Source organism: Anabrus simplex, chromosome 2 (assembly GCF_040414725.1).
Source record: "Anabrus simplex isolate iqAnaSimp1 chromosome 2, ASM4041472v1, whole genome shotgun sequence".
NCBI lineage: Eukaryota > Metazoa > Arthropoda > Insecta > Orthoptera > Tettigoniidae > Anabrus > Anabrus simplex.
Window position 1 is genome coordinate 13625442 of NC_090266.1, and position 18039 is coordinate 13643480.

The following is an 18039-nucleotide window of genomic DNA, read 5'->3' on the forward strand; positions in this document are numbered from 1 at the left end:
AGAAATTAGACGGAACGTGTTCCCATACAGGTGTTGCAGTGTTGTGTACTGACTACTGTCCCCTCTAATCAGAAGAGAAAAGGGAATGAGAAATGAAAGTATCTGCAAAATAAAAGTAAGGACTGCGCATGGTAGACTGTTCAAATGTAGGTGTTTTTGTTGAAGTGGAAGCCATTTCCTTTTTAGTTTTGACTTAGTTAACATAAAACCTTCAAGTTTTCCACTCTCTTGAAACTAATGCAGGATTAAGAAATATTAGAAAATACCTGGAAATAAAAACTTAATATTGTTAGTGGTGCTTAACGTCGCACTAACACATCAAAGCTTTCGGTGACAAGGATGGGGAAAGGGTTAGGATTGGGAAGGAAGTGGCCATGGCTTTAATTAACGTAGAACCCTAGCATTTGCCTGGTGTGAAAATGGGATACCGGGCGAGTGGCTGTGCGGTTAGGGGCGCACAGCTGTGAGCTTGCATCTGGGATATAGTGGGTTCGAACCCCACCGTCGGCAGCCCTGAAGATGATTTTCCGTGGTTTCCTTTTCCTAGGCCTTTCCTATTCCATCGTTGCCATAAGACCTGTCTGTGTCGGTGCGACGTAAAAAAAAAAAGTGAAAATGGGAAGCACAGAAAACCACCTTCAAGGCTGCAGAGAGCTGGATTTGAACCCACTAACTACCGAATGCAAGCTCACAGCCACGCAACCCTAGCTGCATGCCCAACTCTCTCCAGCTGTAAAACAGGGTCAAATCCACATGTGCAACACAGGGTTTTCTACGTTCCCACCTAATCAATACTATACATGTTGTAAAATATTTATTTATATTTTAATTGCAATACTAGTTTTGATCCATGGATCATCCTCAGTTGCTTACACTAACAATGAAAATGGTACATTCATAATCATTAGAAACCATTTTCTTTGAGTTTGTCATATATTACAGTTGTCTGGTCCCAAACCTGGAATGAGAAAGGAGGAGGGTTAGCTGGGTTGGTAACCAGCTTATAAAAACAGCTAATGCAGAGTGTTGAGCGGCAGTAAATAACTCGACCCCCTAAAGTAGGAGCCTCCTTAGGATTGGGTGATGGTCCCCCAGTGGTGGAAATGCCACTGAAATCCAGTGTGTTGTGACCCAACAGCAAAGCTGGCAGAGGAGGAACCTCTTATTTCTTAGTTCCCAACGGCTATGGGGGTGGAAGAGGTCATGCCAGATGGATTGGCTGTAATGGTGCAACTCAGTTGTACACTGAGTCTGTGGCAGTCCATTGCAGTTCTGGTACTGGAAACTGCATGTTTCGTGGTATATGTGCCGCAATAAATGGCTCCAGGACCAAGGCCATAATTTTAGCCATAGACTTTCTTATCGTTTACGTAAATAAGGACAGTTTGGCTATTTTAAAAATGTTTTAAGGATTTTAATGTAAGATTGCACCAACAGTACTCATTTTTCTCGTACATATTTTAAACATGTTTTAATTGTGTAAATTATATTTTGAGAACTTATAACAAGTTTTCCTCATTTTTATAACACACACATTTCTTTTGTAACAATTTGACTATAGTAATCAGGATCCTGATTTTTTAGGCAAGAGATTACGGCTGATGATGCCCATACAATGGGCGAAACATGTCCCGTTAAATTAGATGACAAGATGTAAATTTTAATTTTTAAGAACCCAGTGTGTATTGAGTAGGTGGATCTCAATAAACTTCTGTATCATTGTTGAATTAAGTTGCGATCCGGATCCATCGTAAACAAACTCATGCCTATGACATTCTCTCCTGCTGTTCCTCTAAAAGCCCAACAGCGATGGGATAAGAATGACGGAAGCAGGTTTGGGTCTGGACCTGCACGTTGGCGGCTGATGTGTGATGGTCGCCTTCCTGAGACCCTGTGCCTATTCAGCGATCTGCATCTGTGACTGGGCAGGCCTATTTAGGACCACTGCTGCCCACCCTGAATGGGGAAGGCCCTAGAAAATGTGGGCAAAACATCGGTAGTCGCTTTCAAAACCTGTCTGGGACTCCCGCACTCAGAGGGTTACCCCAACTTGCAGTCGAAATCATGAAAGAAAGAAAGCTACGTTCATCACTATTGGTGCATGGAATGTCAGAACATTATTAGACAACGATAACAGACCAGAAAGAACAGTAGCTCTGATCAGCCATGAGTGCACATCATCCAGGCTTCATCAGGCTACACCGTCTTCTGGAAAGGAAAGGAGGAAAATGAACGTTGCATCCATGGTCTCGGTTTTGCAGTAAAGACCAAATTGGTGAATGATCATAGACTCGCTTCCATTGCAGTAAATAACACTCGTGACTCTCCACATACCTCTTGAAGGAGGCAAATTCATTACTCTCATCTCCTCATATGCCCTCACTCTCAAGGATGACGAGGATTCTAAGAACTGCTTCTACTACCAACTGAACACAGTCCTCACCAAGGTGCCTGCTACAGACAAGGTTGCACTACTAGGAGATTTCAACATTAGAGTGGGGAGGGACAACCTCTTGTGGAGAAAAGTCATGGGTAAACTTGGAATTGGGAACTGCAGTGCTAATGGTTTGTTTCTGCTTGGCCTGGTGTGCTTAGCATGAGCTCTTTATCACCAATACCCAATTCCACCTGCCAAATCGCTTCAAGACCACATGGATGCACCCACGCTCTAAACATTGGCATACTATAGATTATGTAATCACTCAACAGTGCAACAAGAATGATGTCCTAATCACGAAAAGAGCCCAGAATATTGATGACTGCTGGACAGATCATAAACTTTTTATTTATTTATTTATTTATTTATTTATTTATTTATTTATTTATTAGATACAGCCTATGGAGGGCCATTTTACACTAATAATAATAATAATAATAATAATAATAATAATGTTTTAATAAGTATAAAAGATAACAAAGGTATAAACAACAATATTAAGTAACAACAATAATTAACAATTTTAACAGTAACAATATGACAACAATGACAACGGTAACTGGCAAGTGTCGGTTTCAGAAATTAGGAAGAAGAAAGGTCAAGGGTTGGAGGGACGGAAGAAAGTGAAAACCTGGAGAGGACTTCAAAGGAATCTTTTAATTTTTTGTTTGAAGGATGAGAAAGGTGTGAATATGTCGATATCGGGTAGTGAATTACCAAGTGTAGGGAGACGGTGGAAGATAGAGCGTTGTTGTAAGGTTAGGCGCGGATGGGACACATGATGGGTGCGCCGGTTGCGTGTAGGGCGGGGAGGAACGTGTATAGGGAAGTACGCTGGAAGAGAATTACATTTGGTGTAGCCATTGATTATTTTGTGAAGGTAACATAGATCAGAGAACTGTAAACGGCTTCTCAGGTCAAGTATACCCAGGTAGTTCATAATGTCAGATTTAGTTTTGTTCTTAAAAACAGGATTGCGAGTCTTAACAATGAAAGTGAAAAAGTTAAAACTACTATTTAGTTGAGATATGTTTGTGATAGCAGATGAGGACCAAATAGGGGAACAAAAGTCAATAATGGGGAGAACATACGAGACAAAGTATAATTTTAAGGCGTTAATATCATTAATTTCAGTAAACCTGTAAAGAATGCCTAGAGTACGCATAGCACGGGGTTTTATGGAGTGAATGTGAGCAGAGAAGGTTAGTTTACAGTCTGTTATAACACCTAGGTCTCTTACCTGAGAAGCCGATTGCAATGTATTTCCGTGGTTGGTATATGCAGTGTCCATTCCTTGCTTTAGCAATGAAAAAGAGATTGTATTGCACTTCTTAAAATTGGGAGAAAGATTCCATTTCTTAAACCAGTCACCACACGAATTGAGAACAGTTTGTAATTCGTCACAGTCATCAGGCGTAGACACTTCTCTTAGGATTTTCAGGTCGTCAGCGTACAAGAGGAGGGAACACTGACTATTTCGGGTGCAAAAAATTATGTCATCGATATAGAGAACAAAGAGTAGGGGTCCCAGAATACTGCCCTGAGATACTCCTGATAACACAGATAACCATGATGAGGCAGATTCAGGGAGTACCACTCTTTGTTTTCTGCCGGAGAGGAAACTTGTTATCAATGACAAGACGGGGCCATGGATATTAAATCTGGTAGCGAGCTTATGAAGAAGAAGTGCATGATCCACTGCTAAGCTTCAACTTGATAGTGTTGCCACAGAATACCAAAACTCTGTTCTAGAACAACCAACTTGCAATCCATTCAACGCAAAGGATGTAGAATGTGAATGGACCACACTTCAAAATATCATTACAGGGTCTGCACAGAAAGTTATTGGCTATGATGATAGGAAGAGGCAAGACTGGTTTGATAAGAACAATGAAGACATCTTGAACCTCAACAAGACTAAACAGGATGACTATCAGTTTCTCAAGATCCAGAGAGAAGAAAATGTGTTTTCAAGTACTCAGACACGCACAAAATGCTGTCAGTTGTGTTCACTAATTTATATACAACTTATTTTCACATTATACACACCTAACCTAATCAACTGCCATCATAAACAAAACACTACTGCGGAGAATAAGAAGAATGGAACTGCCATCTTGAAAAACATTTGACTGTTACAGTAACACGAGAATCACACCACGAGCTCACAAAAACACCTCCAACTAAACAATAACTCAACTCCACCATCAAGACTGCCTCCTTATGTATGTTGCCTGGCCAGGCTTCTAGAAGTATATGTCACAACCTATCATCTCATAAATTTTAGAGTGTTCAATAGCATAGTTACGATGTAAGGAAGGATCTACATAATTCTCGTTGTACATTCTGGATATTACAGTGTGTTGCACAATATTGTAGTGGATTATACATCATATATACTGGTAATAATAAATTATATACTATTAATTACAGATTCTTACATTAACTAAACTCATACAACACATGTTTCATGACATAACCTCACAGATAATATGATCATCCGTACCTAACTACATAAATAGTAATAATACTGATTCTAATAAATGGATGTAAACACTTCATAGCCATACCTCACAAGTAGTAATAATAATAATAATAATAATAATAATAATAATAATAATAATAATAATAATAATAATAATAATTCGAACTCGTTACTGGCATTATTTGCCCATGGGTTAAAGAACATTGTTTTCAAGTTATCTTAGTCTATTATACTTGCATCAGTGTTAGTCTGAAATTAGGGAAATAAAGAACAACTTGTGGCAGCAAAAAGCCAAGGAACTTCAGAAATTCTCAGATATCAGGGACTTCATGCAACTCTTACGCAGGACTGAAAGAGCTGCATGGTCCTCTCTGCTCATCATCAGGAACTCTGAAAGCTATTGATAATACCACCATTCTTACAGACAGCCAGGACATCTTGAAACGATGAAAGAGCACTTCAGTTCACTCTTGAACCATAGTTCTTCTGCTGCTGAAGATTTTCTTACCGAGCTCGATAGCTGCACTTGCGTAAGTGCGCCCAGTATCCAGTATTCGGAAGATAGTGGGTTCAAGCCCCACTGTCGGCAGCTCCGAAGATGGTTTTCCGTGGTTTCCCATTTTCACACAAAGCAAATGCTGAGGCTGTACCTTAAATAAGGGCACGGCCGCTTCCTTCCCACTTCTAGCCCTTTCCTGTCCCATCATCGCCATAAGATCTGTGTCGGTGCGATGTAAAGCAAGTTGCAAAAAAATAAAAAAATTTTCTTCAACATGTTCCTCAACATACTCCCCAATCCTGGATGGGCACACCTCCAACCTTCCAAGAGTTTATCAAGCTGTCATTAGATTAAAAATAGGGAAGGCTCCAGGATCAGACAACATTCCTCTTGAACTCATTCAAAGTGGAGGCTCACCTCTAAAAACTAAGCTTTTCTATCTGATTCTTCTAATGTGGAAAACCAAATTCGTTCCTACTGCCATGAAAAACTCCACAATGTTACAGTCTTCAAGAAAGGCAATCCCAGTATCTGTGGAAGCTACTGTCGTAGGAACCTGTATCGCCGGGACATCAAGAAACTGGAATGCTTTCGTCAACAAAAACTTAGATCCATCATGGACATCAAATGGGATGACTATATAACCAGTATAGCAGTTCTCGAGAAAGCAAAGCTAAGCAGTATCGGAGCTACCATTGTTGGTCGTCGGCTTAGACAGGCAGGCCCTGTCCATCGTATGGGTGACGGTAGACTCCCTCGGCAAATCCTATATGGTGAACTCATCACTGGCAAGAGGACTTGTGATGCTCCTCTGAAGCTATATAAAGACCAACTTAAGCAGACAATGAGAAGAATAGATATTAACCCAAATACTTGGCATACTCTCGCATTGAATCGCCCTCGCTGGCGTGCTATCATCTCAGCTGCAGTTGCACAGTTTGAGCAGGAACGTCTAAGAAAGGAAGAGGAAACTCGCCAGAAAAAGAAGCTACATCAAACACTACCACGTCCCCCACCTTCCATTGGATGCAACATGTGTGGCCCCATGTTTTATGCAAGAATTGGTCTTATGAGCCATCAGCGCCACCTTCATTGTGTGGACTAAGGATTACGGAACTGCAGGCGAGAAACGAAAACTCTGATACGAGTATCGGCCGACGACGATGATAGTCTTAAAATCTAATAAACGTCTTAATGTTTCATTTCACTATCTGGTGAATTAAAACACTCTTCTCAAACTTTTATAAATCCACTGTCTTAACCCGTTCGGTCACTGTGCACATTATAATGCACATCGATATTACGGTATCCGTTTAGGAAATATTTGATGCAGTGCGACCGTTGAGTCACAATGTGCATTGAGATGTACATCTTCCGTGTCATGACTGAGTAACTTGGCCCGACATCTGGCGGTTTTATCGGCAAAATACCAGGAATTGCTCCGCTACGTAGTTGCTGTTTATGACGTCAGCAAACAGTGTGTTATCCGAAGGCAAATTTCTGCTATAATATGTGAGGATTGAAGTTCATACAACATTATATTCTAAATAAAATAGATTAATATGCTAGGAAATGTGAAATAAACTGCAGATAATTAGTTTATTTCACCCTGAGATTTTTATAAAGTGGGATGCACATTCTAATGTACATTGTGCCTCAAAGGTTGGCTTGCACCAACAGCTGGCTGGAATATAAAAGGGATGCCAAAGTACTTAGTGTATCAGGAAAGAACTCTCTGGACCTGGTTCACTTCAGGAAACACATCGGTGAATCTTTTATCCTCTCTCAAAAAGTTTCGGCCTAAAAAGAGATGCCGTCCAAGTGCCAATACAGAATGTGATGTACCAGAAGTGAAAAGACACAAGCAAGCTGAGTAGCATCCAAAATCAACGAAGTACGTTTGGATCAAATTAACCACATGCCAGGATTCGATGACAAAAAAATTGCATCAAGATGAAAGGCTTCAGAATGCAACAACAGAACGCACTTCCTGTGCCTGAAATGTCATGTTCATATTTGCATACAGAGGGAACGCAGTTGCTTCCAGAGTTATCATACTCCATAAATCTGTAGGGGAATAAAGTTTTTCATTCTTCAGGCACTGTTTCTGTGCTATTAACTAGCGTATCCAGTAAACTAGAAGGCAATCCTAGGCGCTGAATTGCCAATACCAAGCTTTTGTGTTACTTCTTGGCCGTTTTCCAGAAATTTTCTTTCTTTTTTCTTTTGTGGTAGATTTTTAGTAATATTATTTTGGTATATTCTTATTTAGAATCTTTGATATATTGTTTTGGAACTTATTTTATGACTAATTTACATACTATTTACTTGGATAGATTGAATAAAACTGTAAAAATAATGTTAACTGTGTCTTGTAATCTGCAGCCTTCGAGTCACAATGTACATTACAATGCACATTAAAAATCTTGAAAACTGATCGGCCTAGGTGTTGCAAGCTCAGTTATAATTAATCACAAGGTTTCACTTAGCAAGTGTACCAAATTTTAGAATTTTGGGCCAATTAGAAAAAATGCGTGACTGAAAGGGTTAAAATGTAGTAACCAATTCGTTTAATTTGTTACACTAACAAAAGAGTGCATTCACAATCATGAGAAACGACTTTCTTTCAGTTCTTGTCATATATTACAGTCTTAATCGTCAGCGTTTCATTTCACTAGCATTGAATTAAAACACTTGAACTTTTTTAAATTCACCGTCGTAAAATCTAGTAACCGATTTGTTACACTAACAATTAAAAGAGTACATTCACAATCATTAGAAAACATTTTCTTTGAGTTATTGTCATAAATCAAAAGAAAAGTCTGTTTCATTTCCTTGACATATCTCTATCTGTTGAATGGGGAACCATAAGTCCTTCGGGACTACAAAATCAATTATATAATCACACATGACAGTCCATACCCGCAACCCCACAGGTGTGGGGAAAAAAGCGGTGGAAGAAGAATAAGATTAAGAATGCAGACATGTCATTATTGCTAAAAGGAATTGAAGGCAATAGGAAACCATGGAAGTGCAGCAGCTATCATGTCAGCCCTATTCCCATTGAAGAAAACCTGGTCATTACAATAACGTACGCACTAGTAATGTAATATTATTCTCCATTTCAATAAAGTAATTCGTGCTTTATCAAAGGATTTGTCATATCGTAGGGACTAACAGGCTGGGGACTGGATAGGGTTCTAATGCACTAGTGGCTCTACAGAAAAAAAGACCAATCAGGGTGGCTTAATGCCAAATTGTCTATAGTGAAATTCACTGTACACAAATATACATAAATGCACATATATACAAAACATATATAGTCAACGTTCTTCTTGCTGTTAGGAAACTTCCTACATCTACACACAATTAAGGTAATTAAGAAGTCTTTGGTTCCCTGTTTTCTCTTCAAGATATTACTCGCTAAACTCACACGCTTCACACACCTCAACCCAAGAGAATGCAGCTCTGTTGCCTCTTAAGTGTCAATGTCTGTATGGGTTCCCTGGTATGGGACTCGGTAGCTGTACTGGATCTACTCCCTCCGTGGTTACCCCTTCCCAAATATCCGCTCTGCCAATGGTAATTTCCTTCTCCCCGCTCGAGTCGGCGACCTGAAGGCTCCACGTCTATTACGTGAGCTTCCTCTATTACCCTGTGGGCTCCTCCAGAGACCTTCAACTAGTCATCTAAGGAGAACAACCAATGTCCACTTACAGTCTCTTGCCTATTACTTGTGTACTGCCTGCTCACCTATTGCTGCCTTAAAGGCTTTCCTCTCGTACATGTGGTACTACCTGACCCGCTTAAGTGTCGTTCCGACCCTTTACTTTTCTGTCTAAGTCTAGATGACTTCCCGGCAAACCGCCAGATGACTACTTCTCAATCGTGACTTACTGAACGCCGCTTCCCTGACTCTGAGCTCTTACTCGGTTACCGTCTCGCGGCCTGATCGACTTACTGTTGCTGACTGACTGTTTCTGACTTCCCGTTGCCGACTGACTTCCTACTTTTTTGTTACCTCCTCAAATTACCTTTGGTGTTTCCCGAAACGACTACGCAGTGTCGACTTTGACCTACTAGTCATCCTGAGTTGTCGTTTTCCTATTGGTCAGTAACATCCCTTCCCTAATAAGATTGATAAGATTGTAGTCATCTGATTGTTCTGGAAGCTTGGAGAATCTGAAACTTTCCGTCCTATGTCTGTCCTCCAAGCTGTGTTCTACTGTCCTTTGAATGTGTACATATCGTGATAAGAGAGTTACAAACATCCTGTTGTGTACCCTAATGTTTCACCATGCCTAGCTGGTTTTGACTTTTCAAAGCTGCTTTGTCTTTAGGTTTCTAATATATGTATTAAAATTATTTACCTGTATAATTATATTACTTCGACACTTTCAATTCTTGGTCTGGTATTTTCACAACGGTATTATGTTATACATCTGGGTTGAGTTTCCTTTTCCTTGACTCTATGGATTTTGTTTTATATTACTCTTCATACTGGGAGGTCATGGTTCGGCTCTAGGTCGGACCGCTCACTCAAACGTGTACAGACTGTGGGTGACGCCGTGTCGGCGACAGGACAGATTACTTTTCTAGAGTGTAAAGGTAATGTTAAACAAATAGCCTACTAATTTAGTATTGATTTTTTTTTACCTTCAGTGAATATAGGCACAATAGCAGAAACAGAAACAGCAGTACAGAATCTACCCGTAGATTTACAGAATGACATAAGGTATTTTTTTTTTCTTCAAAATGGCGCCCGGTAATGACGACGTAGTGTTTTATTCTCCGAGTAAATTAACCGTAAAATGTGACGAAAAGTGCGGAAAATGTCGAAAATTAGTGAAAAATGGAATGTTGTGTGATTCATGTGATCGATGGTGGCATTATAAGTGCGGAAATTGCCCTAGAGACGTAAAAACTAATGAAAATGTTGACTGGATTTGTGAGCAGTGTGTTCGGAATGTTGTTGTTGGGGACGGCGTTGACGAAGCACCGAAAACAGTCGATGAGGAATATGAAAGTGCATTAGAAATTATAAACATTCTAAAAAAGGACAATGAGACTCTTAAAGTTGAAAATCAAGAATTAAAAGAAAGACTGCGATCGCTAGAATTTGGGACTGACCATTCTTCGAGTGATATACCGGTACAAGTAACAAACTCGAGCACGTGGTGTCAAGTAGTTCGTGGATGGCCGGCTAAGAAGAAATCTACAACTGAATTTCCGGAAATAAACATTAGAAATAGGTTTTCTGCCCTAAATAATTTAATCCTGGAAGAAAGTGATCGCGCGCGTGAAACCAAATCATCGCGATCCGTTGCCGTGCCGAGTTTAAAATTTAGGCCTAGAATTCAGATTCAAGACCCAGTTAGGCCTAAATCAGCGAAGGTAGCTGTGTTTGGTGATAGCCAAGGAAGGGGAATTGCGGGAGTGATTAACGACGAGAATATAGCAGCAACCGGAGAAATATATCCAGGAGCTTCTATCAGCAGTGTTGTGGAAAACGTAGAAGCAGCAACTAGGAACTTCGGGAGCGGCGATGCAGTGCTTATCATCGGTGGGACGAACGACGTAGCTCGCGACGACGCCAAGAATGTAAGATCACAACTTAAACATACACTAGGGAAGCTGACCCACACTAACGTTTTTGTAGTGAACGTGCCCCACAGACATGATTTGAGTAGAGACTCGTGTGTGAACATTGAAGTGGACAAGGTCAATACAGATATTGTTAAAATTTGTAAACATTTTCGGAATACTCAGGTTATTGAATGCAGCAGTTTTGAGAGATACTGTTATACAAAACATGGCCTCCATCTAAACAATTCAGGTAAACGAAAGATAGCAAATATTGTTCCAGATTTTATTAATCTTAAGATATGTACTGTAAAACAGGCAACTCCCTTGAGTTATAATACTGACCAGGAAAACTAGTAGAAAGAGCCAGCTGTACCTCAAGCTGGCTCAGTCAACTAGAAAAAGAAACTCAGGATAGTAAGGAATTTCAAGTTACCCAATTGCAACAGTCAAGTTTTAGGGAGGAAGGGGGTCTGAGATTGCTCTTGGTAAACTGTCAAAGTGTAGTAAATAAACAATTAAAATTCGGTACATTGATGGAATCTTATGAGACTGATGTGGTGATAGGAGTGGAATCGTGGTTGAAAGAAGGGGTGGGTAATAGAGAAGTATTTCCAGAAGGGTACACAGTCTACCGTAGAGACTGAGGAGATAAAAAGGGAGGGGGGGTGTTTATTCTGGTGAAGGAAACTTACTGTTCACATGAATGGTTTACCGATGAAAGGGATGAAATATTAGGGATAAAATTAGTTTGTGATAATATGAAGGAGGTGGGAATTATAGGAACATACAGGCCTGGAAGAGAGGAAAGAGACATGGAAATCTTTGAAAAAATAATAGATTATACTCATAAAGAAGAAGAACAGTCAGAAGATTACAAGGTATGGCTGGGGAGACAGACGAACAAAGACCATGATTGATTATATAATCGTAGAGAAAGAACACCGGAAGAACCTTGTAGATGTAACAGCCATGCCTGAAGAAGCCTTTGGTGGAGATCATAGAGTTGTGATAGGAAAATTGAAAGTTGGAAAGATTGAAAAACCCCAATTAAGAAGAGAGAAAAGAATTAAAGTATGGAAGTTGAAGGAGAAAAGCGTACAAGAAGAATTTCAAAGGGAAATAATACCCTTGGTACCCAGGACAGAGGTGGGGAATGTTGAAGAGGAATGGAAAAGATTTAAGGAAGCACTAGTTGGATGTGCAGAAAAGGTGTGTGGTAGAACATCAGGAAATGTGAAAGACAAAGAAACACACTGGTGGAATGATAGGGTAAAGATTAAAGTGAAGGAAAAGAAAATGGCATGGAAGGCATGGAAAACATCTAAGACTGAAGAAAGTAGAAGAAAATATGTGGAGGCAAAGAATTTGGCCAAGAAAGTAGTGGAGGAAGAAAAGAGGAAAAGCTGGGCCTTATTCACACAGAAATTGAGAGATGATACGCAGGGCAGCAAGAAATTACTGTATGGTATCTTAAGAAACAAAAAGAGAGATCAAGTAAACACCAGATTTGTGAAGGATGAAGGTGGCATAATTTTAACAAAGCCGGAAGAAATAAGAAATAGATGGAGAGAGTATTTTCAGAAGCTGCTGAACATAAGAACGGATGACAGTCATTCAATGGACGACCAGGAAAGACAATTAGTTGACGAAGAAATGGATAAAGAAATTACAATGAATGAAATTGAAATGGCAGTAAGAAAGATGAAGAATGGAAAAGCTGCTGGAATAGATGAAATTTCAGTGGAGATGATAAAGGCAGCTGGAGCTGTAGGCCTGCAGTGGACATATCGGGTTCTCAGGAATGTCTGGGAGAATAAGGAGGTCCCTGACGATTGGCAAAAAGGAATAATCATCCCAATTTTCAAGAAAGGTGATAAGAAAGTTTTGAAGAACTACAGGGGAATTACTCTAATATCCCATGTTGCTAAGATAATGGAAAGAATACTGGAAAGTAGAATAAGGTTGAGGGTTGAGAAGCAGATACAGGAAAATCAGTTTGGTTTCAGAAGTGGAAGATCAACAATAGAGCCCATTTTCATTATGAGACAACTAATGGAAAAGCATTGGGAGTACGGGAATGATATGGTGATGACATTCATTGATATTGAAAAGGCATATGACAGTGTCCCTAGGACGAAAGTTTGGGACAGTCTGGTGCAAAAAGGAATTGGACAGGGATTAATAAAAATGATCATGGCATTGTATAAGGAATGTTGTAGTTGCGTGCAAACACAAGTTGGCAGGACAAGTTGGTTCAAAATAACTAGTGGGCTGAGACAGGGAAGTGTTCTATCACCAATCCTGTTTACAATAGTAATGGATGACATCATGAGAACAGCAAAAGCAGCATATAGAGGAAGAGAAATGAACATGATGTTATTTGCAGATGATATTGTGATTTGGGGAGAAGACGACAGGAAGGTTCAAGAACAGTTGAATGTGGTGAATGGGAAGATTGAAGAATGTGGATTGAAAATAAGTGTAGAAAAGAGTAAAACTCTTGTTATGACGAGAGGGGAGAAAGAAGGGAAAGGTCAGATTAGACTTGCAGACAAGCCCCTGGAAGTAGTGGAAACGTTTAAATACCTGGGGAGTGAATTAATGGAGAATGCTCGACTGGATGCTGAGATTAGTAAAAGGATTCAAGCTGGAAGTTGTTTCTATCATAGTGTAAGAAATATGTTATGGGACAAAGATGTGCCAATGGAAGCAAAGGATACTATGTACAAGATGTATTACGTACCCATAACAACTTACGGAGCAGAAACTTGGACAATGACAAAGAAGGATGAGAGTCGAATACAGGCAGCCGAAATGAAATTCTTGAGGAGTATGATACAGAAGAGTAGACGAGACAAAATAAGGAACGAGAAAATCCGGGAAGAAATTGGAGTGGAAAAAATGAATGATAGAATAGAGAAGAGCCGACTAAGATGGTTTGGGCACATAAAGCGAATGAGCGACGAAAGAATGCCAAAAAAGGTGATGGAAATGCAAATCCAAGGAAGGAGAGGCCGTGGACGACCACGATTGAGATGGAAGGATACCATCCAACGCAGCATTATAGAAAGAAACCTGGACTGGGACACAGTGTTGGAGGAGGAGTGGTGGAAAGACCGAAGAAAGTGGAGAGGAACCATATTTGCCCCTACCCGGCTACAGCTGGATAAAGGGAGATGATGATGATGATGATGATACTCATAAAAACAATAATAATGATATGGTAATAATTGGGGGAGATCTAAATTTGCCTGAAGTTGAATGGAAAGGAGCTGCAAGTGAAGCCCATGAACAGAAACTGGCAAATAAGTTAATTTGGGAGGGAGGATTTACACAAGTAGTACAAGAACCGACTCGTCTCAATAACTTACTAGATGTATTCTTGGTTAAACCATGGGAAATTGTTGATAAAACTGAGGTAATTGAAGGAATAGGAGACCATAAGGCTGTAATAATGGATGTAGGACTCGTACCAAAAAGGCTTAATAAGAGGGTTACACAAGACAAGAAATTGTACAGAAAAACTAAAGTTGATGAATTTGGGACTTACCTTAAATCACAATTCAGTTGTTGGATAAGTGAAGGGAGTAACGTGGATACACTTTGGGCTAAATTTAAAGGAATCATTTGGGAAGGAGAGAAGAGATTTGTACCTGTTAAGAAGGGTAAAATGACCTCGGACCCTGTTTATTATACAAGGGAAATAAGAAAATTAAAAAGAAAATGTAGAATAGTAAACAGGAAAATCAAAGAGGGTAGGGAGAGTAGAGAAACTAGAAAACAGCTAATGAGGGAACTGAATAGAGTGAAAAAGGAAGCAAAAGAGAATTATATGAATGGCATACTTCAAGAGGGTAATGACCACAAAGGGAAATGGAAAAAGCTGTATTCATATATCAGGAATCAAAAAGGAAAAGGAGTCCAAATTCCTACAATGGTGGGAGAAGGGGGTGAACACTATTTAACAGATACTGAGAAAGCAAACCTATTTAGTAGGGAATTTAGAGATTCAGTAGATGATTGTCAAGAGTTGGAAACCGAAACAGAAGATAGAGAGGGAGAGAGACAGAGGGAAACAAGAAGCTTCTCATTCACAAATGAAGATATTTTCAGAGAAATCCAACTGCTTCAGCAAGGAAAAGCTGCAGGAAGTGATCAAATTACTGGGGAGGTATTAAAGACAATGGGGTGGTACATAGTGCCTTATTTAAAATTTCTCTTTGACTATGTCATAAATAATAGTGTAATACCAAAGGAATGGAAGGAATCTATAATAATACCAATTTATAAAGGAAAGGGTGATAAAAGGAAACCAGAGAACTACAGACCAATCAGCCTGACCAGTATAGTTTGTAAAATTCTGGAGAGTTTAATATCGAAGTACATCAGAGGGATATGTGACGATAAAAATTGGTTCATGAGGAGCCAGTATGGATTTAGAAAGAAATTTTCTTGTGAGGCACAACTGGTGGGATTTCAGCAGGACATATCAGATCAGTTGGATTCAGGAGGTCAGTTAGATTGCATAGCCATAGATCTTTCCAAAGCCTTTGATAGAGTGGAACATGGAATATTATTAATGAAATTGGAGGGAATAGGATTGGACGTAAGGGTTACACGTTGGATAAAAGCATTTCTAAATTCAAGGGTTCAGAAAGTCAAAGTAGGAAATAATGTATCTCAGGAAGAGAAAGTTTGGAAGGGAATTGCACAGGGTAGTATAATCGGTCCGTTACTTTTCTTAATATACGCAAATGATTTAGGGAACAATATAACATCAAAAATAAGATTGTATGCAGATGACATAATTGTTTATAGAGAAATAAACAACATTGAGGATTGTTCAGAATTACAAAGGGACCTTGAAAGTATCCAACAATGGGTTGAAGAAAATAATATGAAGGTTAATGGAGGCAAATCAACTGTTACAACTTTTACAAACAGGAGCTTTAAAACTGAATTTGAATATACTTTGGATGAGGTAGTTATCCCAAAAGATGGCAAGTGCAAATACTTAGGTGTGAGATTTGAAAGTAATTTGCACTGGAAGGGTCATATTGATGACATTGTTGGGAAAGCATACAGATCATTACATGTCATAATGCGGCTACTTAAAGGATGCAACAAAGAATTAAAAGAAAAAAGTTACTTGAGTATGGTTCGTCCATTATTGGAATATGCAAACAGTGTTTGGGATCCTCACCAAGAATACCTAATAAAAGAAATAGATAGTGTGCAGAGGAAAGCAGCAAGATTTGTAACAGGGGATTTCAGGAGAAAGAGTAGTGTATCAGAAATGTTAAAGGAACTTGGGTGGGAAACTTTAAGTAAGAGAAGGGAAAAAACTAGACTTATAGGATTATATAGAGCCTATACAGGAGAAGAAGCATGGGGAGATATCCGTGAGAGGCTTCAGTTGGAAAATAATTATATCGGCAGGACTGACCACAAATATAAAATTAGAAGGAATTTTAGCAGAAGCGATTGGGGTAAATTTTCATTCATTGGGAAGGGTGTGAAGGAGTGGAACAGTTTACCAGGGGTAGTGTTTGATCCTTTTCCAAAATCTGTACAGATATTCAAGAAGAGAATAAACAGCAACAGAGAAAATAAATGAAGTGTTAGAGGGCATTCGACCGGTGCAGGTTATTGTAAATTAAAAAAAATGTGTGTGAATAAATTAATTCCATCCCCTGGTCTAAGGAGTTTGGACAGCCAAAGTAGGGGACTGCCTGTAGGGGTGAAGTACAGTGGGGACTTCGAGGGCCCTGGGACCGCTACGGTAGCTGTGAAGGCCCTTCAGGAACTCTGAAAAGTGGTGGCAAAAGGGGCTCTGGTTAAGACGCAGCAGGTCGTTATGCTACTTAGGATCCAGAACGGGTAAAAAAAAGAATAGTAAATAAATAAATGCAATGTAAATATTAATGTTATACCAGTTTTATAGTATCATTTGAAGCAATTCCACATACTGTATATCAGTTGACTATATTTGTAAGTAGTACAGGAGATATTATAATTAGAATTTTGTAAACAATATAAATTTATTAAGGATAAGCTGTGTGTTTAATAGAAAACATTGTTAGCGTAAATTGTATAATATTGTATTATAGGAAAAATTTTCTTCTCTTGTTAATGTAATATTTAGTGCTTGACAATAATGTATTTTAGTGTACCATTTGCCACCGAGGTAGACACCTCATTTGCAAATAAAGAGATTTTGATTTTGAAAAAGAAAATTCCTATTTTAGTAAAAGGTTTACAATCACTTCATGGCACTAGTAAGGCGGTAAATAACTTAAAACAAAAAATCTAGCATAATAACTTAATAATCACAAAAGCAGAAAAAGGAGGAATATAATGCACACTTACCTCGGTAGAAGTGAGTCCTTCTCCGCCTATCGGGGCCAATAATGAGGAATAAAATTATATCCATTACCACACAGAACTTTACCATCACGACCCCGATCTGACTTAAATTCTGAAGCATTTAAATTTTATTATACCATCTAAGAAATGCTTATTAAGTTTCAACAAATCTTTTACCAAGAGAGACAAATCAAGTGTGCTATTTACAACAAATTATATTTAAAAATTTTATAAGCAAAACTGGTATTTTCCAAGAACTTCAGTAAGAGAAATGTGGACAGTTTAACTGTTTTATCTGTCTTATGACTTACAATTTTAACAAAATTTCGAAGATTTTATTTTAAATGTCAAAAATTTTAAGGTGTCTTTCCAATTTTAATATTTATTTCTGATATATTAATGTTAATTTATTATTAGCTGATGATGTCTCTTAGGGGACGAAACATGTACTAGATCAAGGGTTATGAATTTCATGTTGTTGGTCCGTACTGAACTGAGAATAACATATGAATAGTAACACAGTAAGGTTTCCACCTATTCAGTACTAATATGTATTTACAATGTTATAAATTACATGGAACTAGTTTCGACCCGCCTAGGGGTCATCATCAGCCATATTAAAGCATACATGCGTATTTTGTCGAATCCTGAAAACATGTTATTTTT

At 38.9% G+C, this 18039-nt stretch overlaps 1 protein-coding gene across 3 annotated transcripts in view; it reads left to right on the plus strand.

Annotated features, from left to right (window-relative positions):
• Positions 1–18039, plus strand: part of LOC136863895 (pelle-like serine/threonine-protein kinase pik-1) — a 630261-nt gene that overhangs the window by 37161 nt on the left and 575061 nt on the right. The window lies entirely within an intron of this gene.